Here is a 16,127-nt window from a genome sequence, read left to right as displayed (position 1 = left end):
CATTTAATAACATGGACAGATCTCAACAGAATTATGCTGAATGGAAAAAAACCAACCTCCAAAGCTTCCATTTAAATAATATTCTTGAGGTAAGAAAATGCTGGTAATGCAGTGATCAGTGGTTTGCCAGGATTGGGGGGGTTTGAAAGGAGGGCACAGGATAGTTTTGGGGGCCCCGGAACTGTTCAGAAACTGTGGAGGTGGCTGCCTAAATCATACATGTGTTCAAATTCAGGGGCACCTGGGTGGCTCAGTCAGTTAAGCGGCCGACTTCAGCTCTGGTCATGATCTCCCGGTTTGTGGGTTCGAGCCCCACGTCAGGCTCTGGGCTGACCATTTGCTCAGAGCTTGGACCTACTTCTGATTCTGTGTCTCCTACTCTCTGACTGTCCCCCGTTCACCCTCTGTGTGTCTCTCTCTCAAAAATAAATAAACGTTAAGAAAATTCAAATTCAAAGAACTATGTACCCCAAAATAGTCAATTTTCCTCTGCGATAATTTAAGAAATAAAATCAAAGGTGATTTATTTGGTTATTCATTTGGTAACATCATTACTTCTCCAGAAATGTCCCTTGTCAGATGTCACTTATATTGGTGAAATGAGCCTTTGGCAACTGGCCCGGAAATCTAAATACAACTTACCACGATATTTTCAGGGGGAAAAAAACTTGCATTTCCACCTTTACTTCACAAAGAAAGACGACTTTGATTCAAAGTCAAAGAAGCAAGAGGGGGCCAAACCCAGACTAACATGGGGGGAGGGCTGTGCAAAAAGAGAGCTGTGTGCAGAAAACAGGTTTTCAGCGCCAGGGAGTGGGAGGTGGCTCCTGGGGGAAAGAGGAAAGGACAGATGTCCTAAGAGGGAAAACACTGAGCCTGACGGGAGGTTGAGCCTTTTAATCAGCGGCTTATTTACCTTAAAGAGACTGAAGAAATTCTCAAAAAGAAAGAGATTGATCTTTTCGGTCGCCAAATGTTAGTGTGGGTACTCTGGGCCACCTGTCTCCCTCTGCTGGGGCTGCCTTTACAGCCCCACAGACTGGCGGACTTACAAACAGCAGAAACACAGTTCTGGAGGCTGGGAAGTCCAAGATCAAGGCCCCAGCAGATCCCGTGTCTGGTGAGAGCCACTTCCTAGCTCATAGATGGCATCTTCTCCCCTGGACCTCACACGACAGATGGGGCGGTGGGGGGGGGGCGGTCTCTGGGGTCTGTGTTATTAGGGCACTGATCCATTCCTGATGGCTCCACCCTCATGACCGAATCAACACCCAAAGGCCTCCACCTCCTCCTATCATCGCACGGAGAGTTAGGATACAAAGATAGGACGACATACGTGTTCAGTCCATTGCACCAACCCATAGTAGTTAAGGGGGTACCAGGGCAAGATGCAGCAAATTCTAGATGTAATTTTTTTTTTTTACCGTAAATATGACACACACGGTATTTGTGCCCGGTGGATGCGGACTCCACGGAGGAACCGAAGCGGCTGCTACCACGAGCCTGGCCACGAACAGAATGCGTCAACTGCAAGGGCAGCCTACCTGTTGCGTTGATTCTTCTGCAGAGGCTGTTTCAAGGTGCTTCCTGTCCACAAGTTCAGAGCCATGCTCGGGAAAACTAGCTGATCTTTCCCGGCAATAAGTTCCTGCTTGGGAGCCAGGGAAGGGGCGTGGCTTTGTCCAGCTCCAGGAACCCGGAGGCCCTGCAGGGCCTGAATGCAGATGCTGCCAAAAGACTGTACTTTGTGCCAAGGGTTATCCATGCCCACGAGAGAGCAGCCTGGAGCCAGAGCCGGAGGACAGAGGGAAAGGCCTGGAGGAAACGAAGCTAATCCTGCAGGCCGCCGGCTTCCGACGCACGCGCACGCAGACGTCAGAAGAAGTCAACCGGAAGGACACGACTTCCGGTTGACCCTGGAGCAATCAGAGGTTCCTACCCCCACCCCTGTCCTTGAACTGTATGGTCGTCCTGTCACTGCCACACTAGGAGCCTCTCAGGGATGCCGCCAAAGGCAGGGAGGTTCTGGCCAGTACCATGACTGAACCCGTTTCGGCCTCTGTGTAGACTGCTAAGATTCTGGCTGCAGGTGCGGAGATCTACGGCTCTCGTAAATTCCCCTGCTTGGTAAACTCGCCACCTCCGGATCTGGCGTGGCCTGCCTCTTTCTCCCCCTGCACCCCCTGTACAGAAACTGGTTTCGAATTTTACCTGGGGATCCCCTGAAGTTTCAAACCAACACAAAATCAATGGCACATCATCCGTTGCCTTAGAAGAAATGTTTGGCCTGGGGCGGCCAGGTGGCTCCGTTAGTTAAGCGTTCAACTTCAGCTCAGGTCTTGATCTCGTGGTTTGTGAGTTTGAGCCCGAAACTCAGAGCCTGGAGCCCGCTTCGGATCATATGTCTCACTCTCTCTCGGCCGCTCTCCTCCCCACGCACGCTCTGTCTCTCTCTCCTTCGAAAACAAATAAACTTTTTTTTTTTAATGTAGCAGCGATGTTTGGCCTGCTGGAGTGCCCTAGTGTTCTGGCCAGGAGCAAGTGGGGACTAAGCAGCCCAATAGGGCGCCTGCCTGTGAACAGTTTCCTCCAGCAGCAGCAGCAGGTGCTAAAGGCTGAGGGGCCAGAAGGAGCCCGGGCCTGACCCTGGCAGAGGCCACGGCTGAGCCCACAGCTGCCCAGACCAGGGCTATGTCCAGACTCCTCGACTCAATGCAGACACGAATGGACCAGGGTGCATTTCTGCAGACCCTGTGGATGCATGTGATTCTGCAAGTGGTCCAGACACTCTTGCATCGAAACAGTGGCGTTTAAATCCCTTCATCTGGGAACCCAGGGCAGCTCAGCCAGCTAAGCCTCCGACTCTTGGTTTTGACTCAGACCACGATCTCACAGTTCGTTATGTTCAAACCCTGTGTTGGGCTGCTCGCTGGTAGCACAGAGCCTTTTTGGGATACTCTCTCTGTGTTTCTGTCCCTCCCCCTCATCTCTTTCTCAAAAATAAACTTAAAAAAAGAATAAACCTCTTAGTCTTGAATGTGAGCTGAAGTTAGAAACTTCATGATGACCCCTTTTGAACACACAGATGCGGTGTAGGTAATGGTATATGACTTAAGATGTCATAAAAAACACACCCCCATGCCTCTCCCTCTCCCCCGCCGACACTGTCCCCGGGGGTAGGGGAGGCCGCCACCATGCCATGAGGCTTTTCAAATACCCTGCAGAGAGGCTTACACAGACATGCCTTGAGGCTTTCCATCAACAACCAGCACCACTGTGAGTGGAGTGGACCGCATGGAATGGCCACTCTCCACACGGGTTCTCCTGCTATGGCCAAGCCTTCGAATGGCCACAAGTTCAGCTAACATCTTCTCGCACCCTCATGAGAAACCCCAAGCCAGTGGGGCCCCTGGGCGGCTCAGTCAGTTAAGCTCAGGTCACAATCTTACAGTTCCTGGGTTTGAGCTCCACCTCAGGATCTGTGCTGACAGTGTGGAGCTTGCTTAGGGTTCTGTTGCTCCTAGCTCTCTCTCTGAGCCCCCCCACCACAAGGAAATAAATAAACATTTAAGAAAAAACAAAGAAAAAAAAAGAGAATTCCCTAGCCAGAACAGCCGGCCAAGCTGCTCCTGAGTTTCTGAGCCGCCGAAATGGTGGAGGATAGTTAAAGAGGATTGCGGCTTTACGTTCCTAGGTTACACAGCATTAGATAACTCGTGCGGAGTCCCTGTGCATCAGCCGGCATGTGCGTTACCTTATTTAATTGTCTTAAGGTGCAACAGCTCATTTTACAGATCAGCAACCTGCTGCCCAGAATTATTGAAGAACTGATCACGGTCATGGAGCTAATTTACAGCCAGGCTGGAATTCACACGAAAGCCACGCCATGCAGGGCATGCGGCGGAGAGTCAGGCACTGGAAACACAAGGCGCAAAAACAGGTGAGTGGGGCCTTGATCAGAGACAGGGGGTGTGGAAGGAGAGGAGAAGGGTCTTCAGGCTCAGCTGGAAGAAATGAAAGAGCTCTATTAGCAAATCCAGTAGGGTAAGGAGTGAGATCTCCGGCAGAGAGAAAAGCGAAGGAAGATGAGAACAGGGCAGAACAATGGAATGGTTTGTCTTCTTTTGATGGCAAATGAGAGGGCAGCACACAACCCAGCAGCAACCCCGTCAAAGTGGAGAAAGAGGCTTTGGCAAAGCTAGCCTGCTCACTTTCTGTTTCTCATTTTCTGTCACCCTGGCAATAGGACCCCCCACCCTGTACTAATGGTATTTAAATAAGAAGAGTGGATGCAAATGAAGAACCTTGCAATTTTATTGGTGGTAAGGTTCACATTCCTCAAGTCAATGCCACCTTATCCGGAGATCGCTGAGCAAATCTGAGAGTTTTGTCCCAGAAAAAGAATGAAACCATAAAAGGGAAGGAACATGAAGAATATGAGAAGGGCTTGGGTTTGGCTTCCCGGAAAGGTCTTCCATAAACCACTGAGCTGTTTCCTTCCCCCATAGCCCTGGAAGGAATCAGGGTTAAGTAAGAAAGTTGCAGTTTTCCAAGCCTGGCGTTAATGCTGAGGGAAATCCTAGAACTCAAGGCTCAGGGCGAGCCAGCCAGCCACTCCCAGGGCTCTGGGTAAGGGGTCAGAACCCTACAGGGGCCCTGCTGTTTGAACTGCTCTGCCTGCTTTGGCCATTTCTGCAGGGAACTGAGTTGCTCACAAAGAATGTATTCGTTTCCCAGGGCTGCCTTGCCAAGTGCCACAAACCGAGTGGCTTAAAAGAACAGAAATGTATTATCTTAGTTCTGGAGCCCCGACGTCCAAAATCAAGGGGTGATCGGGGCGCCTGGGTGGTCCAGTCAGTTAAGCGTCCGGCTTCGGCTCAGGTCATGATATCACACTTCGTGGGTTTGAGCCCCACGTCAGGCTCTATGCTGACAGGCTCTATGCTGACAGCTAGCTCAGAGCCTGGAGCCTGCTTCGGATTCTGTGTCTCCCTCTCTCTCTGACCCTGCCCTGTTCACACTGTCTCTCTCTGTCTCTCAAAAATAAATTTAAAAAAAATTTAAAAAAAAAACAAAAAATCAGGGGTGATCAGGGCCATGCTTCTCTGAAGGCTCGTGGGGGGGGGTCCTTCCTTGAGTCTCCCCAGCTTCCGGCGGTTTGCCGGCAATAGTGGCTTGCAGGTACAGTCCTTCCACCTCCGTTGTCACATGACCGTCTTCTCTGTGTGTCTTGGGTCATCTCATTAGGACATCAGTCATGTTAGATTTGCGATCACCCTAATGACCTCATTGTAACTTGATTGCATCTGCAAAGATCTCCCTGCGCAGGAAAGTCACATTCTGAGGCAGTGCAGGTTAGGATTTCAAGGTAGGACTTTGGCTGGGGAGGCGGGGGGAGGGGGGGGGGCGCGCGGAGCATTCACCCCATGACATAAAGGGAGCAGACTCCAGAGTCCATGAAAATAGACCAAAGGAGAAATGACCCCAAACGAGTTGCCCAAGCTGATTCACACTTTATATGTACCCACCTGCACTCCCGTGACAGTCCTTCCTTTGTCTCTTCACGTCACCTGCAGTCCCCACAATATCACAGTTAATAAGGTCCCAGGCATAGAATGAGACGACTCAGCCTGACTCCACAGCGGATGGAGGGTGACTTTCCCAAGCTGCCCACCTGATCGGTGACCTTCAGGTGAGTGTCCCTCACACACAGCAGCTCATGGGTCACTTGAGCTTTGGTGAGGCGTTCACACTGGGCAGGGGTTTCAATGCAGGAGACACCTACTCCTCCAACAGGTGCTGGTTCTGAGGTGTGTCCTTAGCTCCCATTGTGACACCTGCCACTCAACCTTCCAGAAAAGAACAGGCTCAGAGAATATCCATCCACAAACACTTAGAGGACAATCTGGAAATGGCACACATCCCTCCTGGACACATCCTGTTGTCCAGAACTCAGCTCTCTGGTCACACTCAGAAGCCAGGAAGGCTGAGAAATGAGGTTTCTAGCTGGGTGACCATGTATGGAGCTAAAACTCAGGAGTTTTGGGGCACCTGGGTGGCTCAGTCAGTTATGCATCTGACTCTTGATTTTGGCTCAGGTCAAGATTTCATGGTTCATGGGATCGAGCCTCACATGGGGCTCTGTGCTGACAGCATGGAGCCTGCTTGGGATTCTCTCTCCCTCGCTCTCTGCCCCTCCCCCATTCTCACTCACATGTTCTCACTCTCTCAAAATAAATAAACTTCAAAAAAATTTTAAATAATAAAAACAAAAATCAGAAGTTTATTATGCAAAGCAAAAAGGCAGATTGGATATTAGTGGAAACCTGTTACTTACTTCATATATATATATTTTATATTGTGAACCTTTTCTGTGTCACGATTTTTAAAAATATTATTTTAACCTTTGCATAGTTTCAACCACTATTATATAGCAGTATAAAACTTTACATTATTATTCCCCTCTTGTTGGACATTTGTAATGTTAGCTTTTTCACAGTATAAATACTGGTGGAAAGAAAAAACTCACTAATCTTTAAAAAAAATTTTTTTAGTGTTTATTTATTTTTGAGAGAAAGAGAGACTGAGCACAAGTGGCGGAGGGGCAGAGAGAGAGGGAGACACAGAATCCGAAGCAGGCTGCGCTGTCAGCTGTAACCGACAGTTCAAAGCCTGAGACAGGGCTCGAACCCACCAAACCACGAACCGGGAGCTCATGACCTGAGCCAAGGTCACATGCTGAACCAACTGAGCCACCCAGATACCCCACCCCTCTTGCCATCAACTGTATTTGTACACTGCTTTACAATTTGCAAATGCCTAACCACACATGATCTCATTGGCTGGCTTCAATGGTGATTTTTCTGAGACAACCAATCTGATACTACCACTTCCATGGTTTAAACCCTTTGAAGTATCCAGGAACACTCAGATTCAAGTCCAAATTCCTTAACATGATTTATAAATCTCCATGACTGCCATATCCATTAGTTTTTACTGGAAAAAAAAAAAAACACTCAAAATTCAGCTGATTAAAATAATAGCCATTCATTTAGCTCATGATTTTATTTATTATTATTTTTTTAAATAGTTTATTGTCAAATTGGGTTGCATACAACCCCCAGTGCTCTTCCCCACAAGGGCCCTCCTCCATCACCACCATCTCTTTTCCCCCCTCCTCCTTCCCCTTCAACCCTCAGTTCGTTTTCAGTATTCAATAGTCTCTCAAGTTTTGCGTCCCTCTCTCTCACCAACTCATTTTCCCTCTTCCCCTCCTCTTGGTCCTCCATGAGGTTTCTCCTGTTCTCCTGTTAGACCGATGAATGCAAACATACAGTATCTGTCCTTCTCTGCCTGACTTATTTCACTTAGCATGACACCCTCAAGGTCTATCCACTTTCCTGCAAATGGCCATATTTCATTCTTTCTCATTGCCATGTAGTACTCCATCATGTATATATACCACATCTTCTTGATCCATTCATCAGGTGATGGACATTTAGACTCTTTCCATGTTTTGGCTGTTGTTGACAGTGCCGCTATGAACATTGGGGCACGTGTGCCCCTGTGCATCTAGCTCATGGTTTTAGGAGGCAACAACTTGAGCTGGGCTCAGCTGGGCAGTTGTCATGAGCTTTGCTGGGCTCGCTCGTGTGTCTGTGGTCAACTCCAAGAAGCTCATAGGCAGGCGTTTCTCAAGCCTCTTCTTTGCATCACATTTGTTCATTTCTCATTGGCCGAAGCAAGTCCCGCAGGCAATTCAGATTCAAGGGATGAGATGGGAAAATTGATGACCCCTGTTGATAAAAGGAAAAGAACACGTGGCCATTTTGCCATCACCACCACTTCCTTTTCTAGTCTCATCTCTTTGTGTCCCTTTTTTGTCTCCACAGACTGCTCCAGCCAAACTGAACTGCTTACAGCTCCCCATCCTGCCGCGTTCTTCTAGGCTTCCAGGCTATGGTCCAGGCTAATGCCTTGCCTACTATGCTCCTGCATGACTCACCTAACTCAGTCCAGCGGGGTCCCATCCTAGATGTCTCTTCCTCCAGGAAGCCTTCTCTCCTCTCTATGACAAGAGTAGGTATTCTTTTCTGGTGTTCCACAGGCTTCCTCTTCCAACCCCTACAAGGCTCTGTTACAAATGTCTGTTTTCTTGTCCCTTCCTCCCACAAGACTCTAAGGGACTTGAGAGCAATGTTTGTTTACTGTTGCATACTTGATACCTAGCACCAGATAGTAGGAGCACAGTAGCTATTCATTGGTCTGCAGACTAACTGCATATGAAGGAGGAAAAGAAAATGAGATGTAGGAACGCTTATTGCACATCTGTAAGCAGCAGACATATCATGAGGATAGAATCTTTGAGCTGGAGGGGACCTTGGTTATCTTCTTGTCTATGTATAAATCCTTGGCACAACATGGTTAAAAACTGCTCCTCAGTGCGTCAGACACAGCTGTAGGGAGGAGAAAGTCTCCCATTCATCAGAACTCATTCTATTCCTGAGCTGTTTTCAGGCTTAAAACTCTCTCTTTCCCATTAGCCCCGAATCTAGTGCCTTCTACTTGTTGCGTGAGACCTTCTGTCTGAAGCCTCAAAGGTAGAGATTAATCCATTTCCCACACATCAGGCCTCTCCATCTGAGATCTAGCAACTGTTGCTCTTAGCCTGTTCTTACCGCCCTCACCATCCTGCTGGCCCTCCTCTGGGCCTATCCCATGTGTCTCTGCTTCTCTTGGAAAATGACGTCCAGAGCTGGACAAGATCTTCCCCTGGGATTGAGAGATGCATCTCTCTGTGAACCAGTCATCAAGACCATGATGGCAGGAGCGAGGTTGAGGAGTGCTGGGAATTGCAGCTCCCATAGAAACGGAACTCAGATGCAAATCAAAATATTAGGATGACATTTCTAAAAAACACGGTTTCATCTGGCACTGGCATGAAGGCAGCCTGAGTCTTTTTTTTTCATGTGTTCTTACCATTTGTACCAGGTCAAGGTTCCCCCACCCACACACCCTCTACCCCAAAGCTCAAACTTGCCAGTTTTCAAATACATACTTCTGGTGGAAAGTGGCAAGATATATTGAGGTATATTTCATTATGAACAGATTGTAAGCTTTGGAATAAAGCAAACAGGGGATCCGACAAGTAGGTCCAAAATGCAGTAGGTGTGTGTGCACTGAGGAAGGGACCGAAACGCCCCAAGGCTATGCCTTTCCCCATCACCTCCCCATTTCCATGAGGACCACACGTGGATTTAGAGCTCATCGTGTGTCATGCTGAGTACACGCCTGCATTTTATGCATTTTAACATGTACCCCCCTCTAGGGAGAAGGTTCTAGTATTCTGCTCGATTTGTAGAAGAGGAAACAGAGACTCCGAATGTTTGGAGAAAGTCGTTGGTAAGACATCTGGTAGACGTCACAGAGCTGGGAAGAGTCAGCCCTGGGCCGGAAGGGGCAGCCCTGGGCCGGAATGCCCACCTTCTCGGGCTCCAGATGCAGCGGCAGCCATTGACCACTCTAGCAGTCTTCGCACCTGCATGCTTACCTTGAAAGTCGGAGCAGTGGCCAATTCCTGTCCCTGACGGTGACCGAGAGGAGCTGCCATGGCTCAGTGACCACAGGGCTCTGATGGTAGCTACGAGCTGCCCTCAGTGGTGAAGGCCTGGCGCAAACTCGACTCGGCGTAACACTCTGTCGGTCTCTCCAGGGTTTGGCAGCAGTGACCGGCTTTGTAGCTATATTGGCACACGTTCCCAGAAGTAGATTAGAAAGCAGGAAAATTTTTAAAAAACGAGGGCGGGCGGGGGGAGAGAAAACCCACCCTGCTGTGTTATTTCGCTAACGGCCTTCACGCTGTAATAAGTAAAGACTGCAAATAGGAAACAATGCATGAACTGAACATGAGCGGAGTGAGTCATGGTGCGCAGTGGGTACCGGGTATAAATATTCACGGTAAATTACCTTTTACGCCAACACCACGGTTCTCCCGTGTGCACTTAAGGGCTGAGTGGTTTCCAAAGGCCTTAGTTACCGACACAAATGTGTGTGACTGTTGCGAGAGCTCAAGGAGTAACTAAGGACTATTAGCAGAGGCCTGAAGAATGCCGGATCCCGGTGCAAGGCCCAGAAGCTCAAGCACCCTCTCTGCTTTGGCAAGAGAGCAGTAATCCACTCGGTCTTTCCTAGTCAATGGAAACTGAGCTGCGGGGGGAGGGGAAATCCTTAATCTTAGCAACAGCAGGATCTGGTATTTGAGCTGCAGAGCTTAAAGCAAAAAAAGAAAAAAGAAAAAGCCTTGTTGAAAAGTTCAAATCTAGGTAAGTAGTTTCTGAAAGAGTCTTTTGTATGAATTGGAGACGGGCTGCAAGGGGAAGGAGGAGTGAGGGCCGTGCAGGGAGGTGCCTAAGATTTGCTGGCTGCTGAGTCCATCCCTTCCTGGGTGGGGGGGGGGCGGGGTGGAGCATGGCTCCTGGGAAGGGCTGGTACAGACTGTCACAGCACTGTCACAGCACTCCATGGAAAGGCCAACAGGGGGAGTGAGTGTGTTGGAGGTTTAGGTGGCCCAGAGGCCAACATTCCTTCCCCTGGCCTCCCAGTGACCTTGGAGTTAAACTCAAGTCCAATGGCCATGATAACACTTATCTGACTCTGTGCGTCGCGGCGTGAGCTGCTTCCCACCAAAGGCAACGCTTTCCATGTGAGCTGTTGGAATTTCCTTATAAGGACACAGTGAGACCTACTGCAGTCTGACTCCCCAAGCCATCCTCAAGTGTCCCTGTCTAGGAGAGGGAAGTGTGTGGGGTATGTCGTCTGTGAGGGGTCTGTGTGTTTACATCATGCCGGGTAAGTATCTGCATAGAAAAAAAAAAAAAGATCCTACACAGATTGTGTTATAGAGACGGGCAGAATGACTTTCAAGCGTTAAACATGCCTTTCTCCTCTGCCTCCTGGGTGCAAATTCATTACATCAGCATTTCCTTCAAATAAGGGTATATAGTCCATGAAGTGAAAACTTTCTAAGTATCGCTTTGGGTGTTTGTTCCAGTTAATTAAAAAGGCACATCCCGAATACCTATGATGAGGCAGGAATTACATTCAGAGTCAGTAGTGCAGCATACTGAGCGCGGAGAAGCAAGGAAACTCCCAAGTCAGATCGGATTCAAATTCTGGCTCTGCTCCTTGGACCTTGGAAACCTTCAGTAAAAATGGTGAAACTTTGGTGTCTAAAGGTGTCTTCATCCATAAAGAGTGTTAACAATGCCCCGTAAGGCGGACGAGAGGATTCAATGAGAGAGCATGTCTAGAGCCAACTAGACGTTATGCGTGTTTGCTGGTATTAAACCTCAGATGCTACGTGCACAGAGGGCCCAGCCTAACAGGGGACCTTTGGGCAGATCAGAGCATCTCAGTGTACGAGTCTTGAATAGAGTGTGAACGTAGTTCTAGGGAAGGACAGACATAGGGAAACTGGAGAGAGAGTTGATGGTGTGCGGTGAAAGGGCAGCCTTCCAGATGAAGGACCAGCAGGGACAAGTGGAGGGAGCTGGGAACCTGCAGGCTATTTTCAGAGACGAGACGTGGTGTCAAGCCATGACACGCAGATGTAGGAGAATTGGGAAATATTTCTATTTCCTGTTGGTGTTAGAGAACCTTGGTGAATTATCTCTGGTTCCCTATGATTGGTGCATTTATGGATGGTTACAGTAAAATATATAAGTAACTAATAAAAATGAAATAAAGCATAAAATACAACAGATTTCGAGAGAGAGAGTCCTATATTGGGTACCCACAGGTCTTTTGCATACATGATTTCCTTTCATTTACTCCAAATAACCCATAAGAAAAATATTGGTATCCCACCTTAACAAATGAGGAAACTGAGGCCCAGAGGGGTGACCCGGCTCCTCCAAGTTCACACCATCAGTGAGAGGTGGAACTGGGGTGCAAAAACCACCTCGACTCATGAACTTTGGCTGTGGGCAGTAGGAGAGCAGGCAACCTTCTCCATGCAAAGAAGACTCACCTATTTTCTGTATGTTGGTTAATCTATGGACTATTCCTGCAAGGTAAGACAGAATTCACAGAAATCTAGGTACCACGACTTGTTCGTGCTCTCACAGAAAGTTAAGGCAGAATAAGGACCCTGTGCAGGGTGCCTGAATGGCTCGGATATCAAGCGTCCAACTTGGGCTGAGGTCATGCTATCATGGCTTGTGGGTTTGACCCCCACAGTGGGCTGTTTGCAGTTAGCACGGAGCCTGCTTAGAATCCTGCCCCCTCCACCCCTCCCCTGCCTGTGTTCTCTCTCAATCTCTCTCAAAAATAATAAGCCTTAAAAAAAAAAAAAAAAAAGGACCACGTGGAAGGTCTTTTAATACCAAGACTGGAGAGGGATGTATCTCTAGGAGTCTGCCTCTTTGATGATAAGTCATCTTCACACACTACCTTCCACACATCGTGCATCTTGGCAAGTGGAGTCCCCATGTTCTGCCCCTCCAACAACCCAAATAACCCTTCTTCTTTTGAGAACCATTACTTTAGCGATTAGTAGCTTAAATCACTAATGGCACATTCCCACACAACCTGAAATGGCAAAGAAAAGACGAGACAAGCGCAGAAAGTGGGGTGGGTTCGAAGTGTTAGAGCATTTCTCAGGACAGGAGACGCAATTCTTAAATTTTCCTTTTATACCAAAGGAAGCACAAATGCATCATTACTTGGAGGGACCACATGTTATTCCAGGTAGGCCCTGCCTCATGCACTTAGCCTGAAAATATTACCAACTCTTTAACCTTTGATGTAGAAAAAAGAAATACTAGTAGTCATGGCTAACGTTCCATGAACACCGAGTGCCAGGAACTGTGCCGAAGCCCTGAAGGTCACTGCCTGATGTAATCAGCTCCGCCATGCTGTGAATGCCTGTGAATGGGTGCTGGATATCTTCCCTTGACCCTCCATGGCCATCCCCACCCTCCTCCACTCTGCTCTTGAGAGGCTGCTTTGTGCAACTTGCATCACCTGGCCCCATGCCTCCGGCATCTTCTTGGGTTTGGCCAATAGGCAGCCTCAGGGCAACAGAGTTTTGGAGAAAGAAAGGTAAGGGAGGTCAGATTCTCTCCCTGTGAGGCCATTTCTGGTAGACTGAGGTCTTGGCTTTTCTCAAAGAGGCCTTTTCTAAGCACCTCTTCCTCCTTCCGGTTCCTGTCACTTTTCTCTTGCCTCTTCCCTACTAGCCTACTTGTAGCCACGGCTTTATGCACCTAACCCGAGTTACCTCACTACCTCGCATGGCTTCCACATATTTGTAGGTTCTCTTTTTGTAAATAAGCCCTGTTTGAATGACCCTAACCTGAAGGTGGCATCTATAGCCTGTCGGGATCCTGCTAAAGGTACTATTATTATACCCATTGTACAGACAGGTCTCAGAGAAGTAAAGCAACTTGCCTGAGACCTCACAGAACTGGATTTCAAAACCAGATCTGCCTACGTCCAGAGACCACAGTCTTAACTATTGTATCAGAACAGCAGTAAATGGGGTGCCTGGGTGGCTCAGTTGGTTAAGTGTCCGGCTTCAGTGCAGGTCAGGATCTCACGCATCGTGGGTTTGAGCCCCGCATCAGGCTCTGTGCTGACAGCTAGCTCAGAGCCTGGAGCCTGCTTCGGATTCTGTATCTCCTTCTCTCTCTGACCCTCCCCTGCTCACACTGTCTCTCTCTGCTTCTCAAAAATTAAAAAAAAATTTTTTTTAAACATTAAAAAATAAGAACAGTAAATGGTTCTGGACAGAAGGCAAGCTGGGAACCCTGGGAGATGCGCATGGGAATGTACAGTGGGCAGAATGACAGTGCAGACAGTGTGGGCACTCGCCAGCCTCCTTATCAGGCAGAGAGCTAACCCAAAAGAAAGTGGGCAAAAGACAGACATCCTCATTGCGCCTGCTGTCCCCACATCCCGGACACACTCTGTGATGCCGGCACAGACAAATCTGCTGGTGCAAAGAGACTCTGAGCAGACATCAGACATGTGAATCCTGGTTAGGAATCCTATACCAGACCCCCGCCAGCCTTTCTCTAATGGCCCCAGGCTGGACCAAAAGAGGCTCCCACTGGGGCCAATAGACCAGACAGGCTATGGTTGATTCCTGATTCCAAAAGGAAAATCAGCGGCTACATTTGCCCCCAGCATCTAATCCATTCACTTGTCCTTAGGAGAATTCAGAGCCAGGACTAACTTAAGATGCCACGTGTCTCTGAGCAGGTCTGACCTCTGTGTGCTGGTTGCTGGCTTCCAGCTCAGGAAGCTGAAGGATCTTTATTTCCCTCTGCAACACTGAGCCTCCCTGTGCAGAGCGAGGAATATGTCATCTCAGCCCGCAGATTAAGTGAAAAGAATTTTTTAGCCAAAATAGTTACATACATGCATTTCCATAAATTATTTCACCATAAACTAGGAAGTAGGCTACTTCCTCTGACTAAGGCACGAAAAGATTCTAAGCGAGGATTCTCAACAGTGCCTTCTTCCAAGTAGTTCTGTTACCTCTTATGCCTTTCTTGGCACCCACTGTATAGACTTACATTGATAGGTCATCTCCTGCACTAGAAAGTGAGGGACAGGTCTTGTACCTCCTTCATCTCTCCATCCCTGGCCTGACACAATGCCTGGCATACAGCAGGCACTCAACACATATCACAGGAGGAACCCACGCAGACACCTTAGAACACCGTGTGAGAGCTGCCATCGGAGTACGTTCTGTGACTGTATGCTGACTCATCAGCCTCATCCACAAAGGGAGACACCATATTTTATTTGATACCATGACTGCTCAAACCTATTTTGTAGGAAAAATGGAGACAGAAGACGCAGGAAGCAAGAAATAATGCTTCATTGTCTTTGGCCCTCTTGCGTTCTGTGGAGATACTTAAACAGCCCTTGGGGTTGGTGTCAGAGAGTCATGTCCACAGTATCCCCAACGGGCTACATTTCCATTGTGGAGCTGCCTTATAGTGAGGATGGTGGACTGGAAGAGTCTGATAAGCAGGACTCGAGTGGAGCTGCTCACAAGAGTAGCAGTTTCCTCCCTCACCCAGGTCTACTCCGACTTATTCCTGAGATCTCAGGTCAAGTGCCTCCTCCTATAGGGAACTATCCCTGGCTCTCCAATAGCAGTCATGTCCCTACAGAGCACGTCATTCTGTATGTAACTGTATATTCACCAGCGTGACCTATTTGGTGAGCACCTGACTCTCTTGAAAGTTCCATCAACTGCATCTGTATTGTTCATTCTTCTATTCCCAGTACCAAGCATGTCATCTTCCAGTGAGGTCTCTAGTAAATCAGTACTGAATGAATGAATATATGAATGAATGGATGAATGAATAAATGCACAAACAAATCATCACTCTATGCTCAACTCCTATTGGGCCACATTTTCTCATTCCTGTCCGGTGTTCTTCCTCTTAATTCCAGCCATTTTAAATATTGTCTTTTATGTGTATGTAGGAATTGAGGTTTTCTGTGAACCAATCGATCTTGCCCACCCTCGCATGTGTTTACATGGGTGCCATCCCTGCAGATGGCCGATCCAACGTCTTGGCCGCCTCGTAAAAGAAAGCCGTAAACTCTAAACCAGTGTTGCTGTTGTTGTTGTGTTCTAAACCAGTGGTTTTTAAACATGCTTTATGTAGAAGACTTCTTTTAAAGTCTGTACCCAATAAACTCTAATATATCTATTCAATGGAATATTATTCAAGGATAACAGGAAATGGGCTATCAAGCCATGAAAAGACATGGGAAAACTTTAAGTGCATAATGCTAGGTAAAAGAAGCCAATCTGAAAAGTCTACATGTTTGTGTGACTGCAATATGACACAGGGAACACTAAGGGGACAGTAAAAAGCCATGGTTTCCAGGAATTCAGGGAGGGCTGAAGAGATGGAGCACAGGACACTTGTAGGACAGTGAAACTATTCTCTATGACACTATAATGTGGGGATACATGACGTCATGAGTTTGTCAAAACTCCTGGAATGTACAGTAATGAGTGAACCCTAATTTAAACTGTGGACTCTAATAATAATTATCGGTATTAGTTCATCAATTGTAACCAACGTACCACACTAAGG

At 47.9% G+C, this 16,127-nt stretch overlaps 1 long non-coding RNA gene across 2 annotated transcripts in view; it reads right to left on the bottom strand.

The window, feature by feature from the left end:
• LOC115279072 overlaps positions 1-5,773 on the bottom strand; it is a 153,713-nt gene extending 147,940 nt beyond the window's left edge. For both annotated transcript variants that reach the window (XR_003903183.1, XR_003903184.1), the window contains exon 1: positions 5,529-5,773. This is a non-coding gene — a long non-coding RNA (uncharacterized LOC115279072). The remainder of the gene's footprint in view (positions 1-5,528) is intronic.
• Positions 5,774-16,127: the final 10,354 nt, after the last annotated feature.

The sequence above is a fragment of the Suricata suricatta genome, chromosome 15 (assembly GCF_006229205.1).
Source record: "Suricata suricatta isolate VVHF042 chromosome 15, meerkat_22Aug2017_6uvM2_HiC, whole genome shotgun sequence".
NCBI classification, from domain to species: Eukaryota; Metazoa; Chordata; class Mammalia; order Carnivora; family Herpestidae; genus Suricata; species Suricata suricatta.
The sequence above is the reverse complement of the archived record's forward strand: the minus strand, read 5'-3'. Positions and strand labels throughout refer to the sequence as shown.